A 3,964-nucleotide genomic window follows, 5' to 3' on the forward strand; every position below is an offset into this window, starting at 1 on the left:
ACATATAGAAGTGATCTTTTTTGTTTATATATCTGCTTTTTTATTGCTGAATGCATGTTCTTTAAATTAAAGGTAACTGTAAAATACAAATCATTTCAAATCCAGTTTTATAGTAAAATTTAATTTACCATATTATTTAGAAATACTTTAAATGCTTAGCATAATAAAAGACGAGAATTATTAGCTGAATCATTTAAAGAAAGTTGACTTGGCAGTTGATGAAAATAATACTGTTTTCTTAGCTAGAGAGTTTGTAGTATAGAGCGATCAGCAAAAGAAAAATGTATAGTTACTATTTCCTCACCTCTGAAATTTTTGTCCCCTCATCCTTTCAATTACTTTCCCAGGCTAAGAAGGTGATGCTTTCTAGAAACTAGATTCTGAAAATGAATCTTAGAATTCAAGGCCAAATATCATGTTAGTGCTTTGTCCACAGCCCTTGGATACTGAAGTGTGACTGCAGCAGGAAATGATATCAGCCTAAACTGGGACCTAGGGATTCCTATATTCCTAATAGGGCAATTATCACTAGGCATGAGAGTGACCAAGAGAAAAATCTTCTGGGAAACTTCACTGTAATCAATGCTTCTGCATAGGTAGGTCTTTAATATTAGATAATTCCAGGCTGGCAAGTCACATTCTGGACTAGGATTATGAAAAAAATGAAAATAAATTTCTCACTGTGAGCAAGTCAAGATTAAAGACCTAATTTTCATGAAATAGTTGCCTTTATTGATATAATGTTTAGTCTATATATAATCAGAACATAATTTAAAGGTCCTCTAACCTGAATATAGTTGAATATATGACATATCAACCATTGTGACAGGGATGGATTTTCATATGTGGAGTTTGTTGGAGAGAAATAAGAGTAGCTATTCAGACAGTGTTATCCACATTCTTCAGTTTTTATAAAAGGTTCTGTGATCAATCAGTTGGAGAGGTCTCACATATAAAGCTCTTAGAACCTTACAAAGTTCATTGGTACTTTTTCAAACTCACAAAGTAAAGCACATATGCCAGAGTTGCTTGAGACTACTTTCTTCCAATTCATTTGCCTAAAATCCCTTTTTTGGGTAGTATTTCTTAATGACTTATATAAACAAGGTATTAAGACAAATACAGAAAGACATCATTACAGATGCATTTAGGAATAGAGAGGGCAAAGGCTTGTTGACATCAGCCATAAATCACAGCTAATAAACATACAAAAAGCATGAGTTTCATGAAGAATATAGACATGAACACATACAATTCTCTCAGTGTTAACTTTCAGAAGATCTGAAAAAGAAGGGACAGTTCATTTGATGTCATATCTAAAAATAAACTGAAAACAAGTATATGCATCAGAGAAGAGATATGTATGTGATGACAATTTCACAATAAAAAAAACCTGTCATGTTGAAACATTTAAGAAATATACCTGTCTTTATGCCTCCAGAGCAGGGTTGAAACATCATTAGGTCAGTGTTAGATAGGGTTCAAATTAGCAGTAAGGCTTTAATGAAAATAGCTTTAAATAAGCTATTGTGCACTGGGAAATTTTGACTCATTAAATCATAGCTGTTAGATATGTTCCTGGTACCCTGGGTTCCTTGAGTGAAAAACTATGCTGGCAAGCTTTATTTCAACTAAAGCTATAATTATTTGGTAAGAGGCATCCTTTACTGAGAAAATGGGTCTACTAGATTAACTGTGGGCAAACTTGTTGTTTATTTTCTTGATTATTTGATGTGGGAGGACCCATCACTTTATGGGTGGTATAACCTCTTGACTGGTGGTTCCTGGGTGCAGACTGAGCAAGCCATGATTGAGCAAGCCAGTAAGCAGCAGTCCTCTATGTCCCCCTGCATCAATTCTTACTTCCAGATTCTTGCTTTGAGTTTCTTCCCTGACTTGCCTGGATGATGTACTGACTAAAAATTGTAAGACGAAATAAACCTCCTCTTTCCCAAGTTGCTGATGATCATAGTGTTTGATTTTAGCACTAGGAAACTAACTAAGGCAAAAACTATAAGCCAGGCAACCAACTGGACAGCCTTCATGTCAAAACCAGATGCTGCAAACACTAATGCCTTGAGGAAGCCACACACACACACACACACACACACACACACACACAAACCCAAAAAAACAAAAAAACTACATCTACTTATTATTGAAATGCAATATCAGCTCCAGAAGGGACTCTCTCAGCCTTGGCTTTCTCAAACAATTTGAGCCAGACCTTCCTATCGCAAGGCTTGATGAATTTCAGATACTACTCATTAATAGATATTCAGGCAAGGGGAGAAAAAAGGAAGGACAGGGGAGAAAATGCACCTAATTTACATATGCAGACCTGATTGAAGACAATCAAATGTAAATGCACATCAATTCAAATACCAAAGCATTCTGGAGGAGGCAGGAACTTTCCAAGCCTATCAGTTACACTGACTGCTGTCACATGATTTCTGAGAATCTAGTTCTTTGATGGGGAAACAGAAGCCTAACTGGTGCTATCATGATCTGGCTTTAGTCTCTATGCAGTTGAGTATTCTCAAGGTTTATTTGGGTAGAGAGTGGCTCCACTCTTGCCATGTTATCAGGATAGCATCCAGGATATGGTCAGCACTCTATTCCCACATCTGGCTTTGCAACCCATATTTTTTGATAGTTACTGTCAACCACTTAATACAGGATAAATAAAAACCCTCAAACTCTTCCAAAAGATAGTAGAACATGGACCAACCCCTCTATTTCTGTTGCCCAAATCAGGTCAATAGTATCACTTTTCATGAAGCCAAACAGACCTCTCAGGAGAAAAAAACTCAAACCAACCTCACTATAGCAAAGATTAAAGCAATAAGAACAACAAATACCTACCACACAATAGAAGGGACTGAGTACAACAGTATAGTAGAACAATTTACACACTATGTGATTTTTCTTAGAAATCAATAAGTGTATAGTATCAGTGACACATAATTATTATAGATGATGAAAGATAGACTCAAAGCAGTGTACCATATCATCTGAAGAATAGCAGGGAGACCATAACTCAAGCAGTGTACCATATCTTCTGAAGAATAGCAGGTTGCTCCTCGCCCCCACGAATAACTAGGAACCGCCGGTCGGGTCAAGTGGTGCCCAGACGTGGGGCTCGAGGCATGGACCCCTCCGGACGGACCCTCATTGAGAGGACGTGCGCACGACATCAAGATTGAGTGAGACAGAGATCATCGCCCGTGACCTGTCGTCCACGGAACCAGATTGATTCTTCCATCAAGAAGACGGTTGAAGTTCATTACCATCAGCTGAAAATTGAAGAGGATCCAGAAGTGACTCCGCAGGAGACTGACACAGCTGCCAGCTCCCCTGCCTCCCCCTATGATCGACCCCTAGACTTCCACACCCTCCAGAAGGGTTCCTGGTATGCCTGGCTTTGCCCTCGTTTCTCTCGCTAGAGAGCTTGGCCTCTTGATCACCCCAACACAAATTGGCTTTTTCCTAAACCAAGGCTGCCCTTGATATGGCCGCTAACATTGGGGAGCCTTCCTTTATGACAATATTACACCCCAAACTGACAAATGGTTGGAAACTTGAACATTTACAAGAGACTAGGATGGCTGTAAGTTAGCCCAATGACGGGATTATTGTAGGTCCACTTCCCAGGGGCCCACCAAATGCAGCCGAAAAGGAGTGCGTGGTGCTGGGAGTGGGTGCAGCCTACATGGCCTAAGACAGGGCTCTCACCCTCCTTTCACCCACATCGGAGTCCCTTGACGTTGCCCATCATCGACAGCCTAAAGCCTTCAACCATCGATGTGACTCGTCTCACATCAGTGTTTTGGGGTTGTGAACTTGTCTAAGACCCCCCATAATTAGACATCCAAATTCAAAATTCACATAGTTGGGATTGATCATAAGACGCCTTCTCTAACTAGAGAAGGGGGAGATGCCAGAAGCCAGGACCCTCTCCCTT

The sequence above is a fragment of the Grammomys surdaster genome, unplaced genomic scaffold, assembly GCF_004785775.1.
Source record: "Grammomys surdaster isolate TR1022 unplaced genomic scaffold, NIH_TR_1.0 125079, whole genome shotgun sequence".
In the NCBI taxonomy this organism is placed as follows: Eukaryota; Metazoa; Chordata; class Mammalia; order Rodentia; family Muridae; genus Grammomys; species Grammomys surdaster.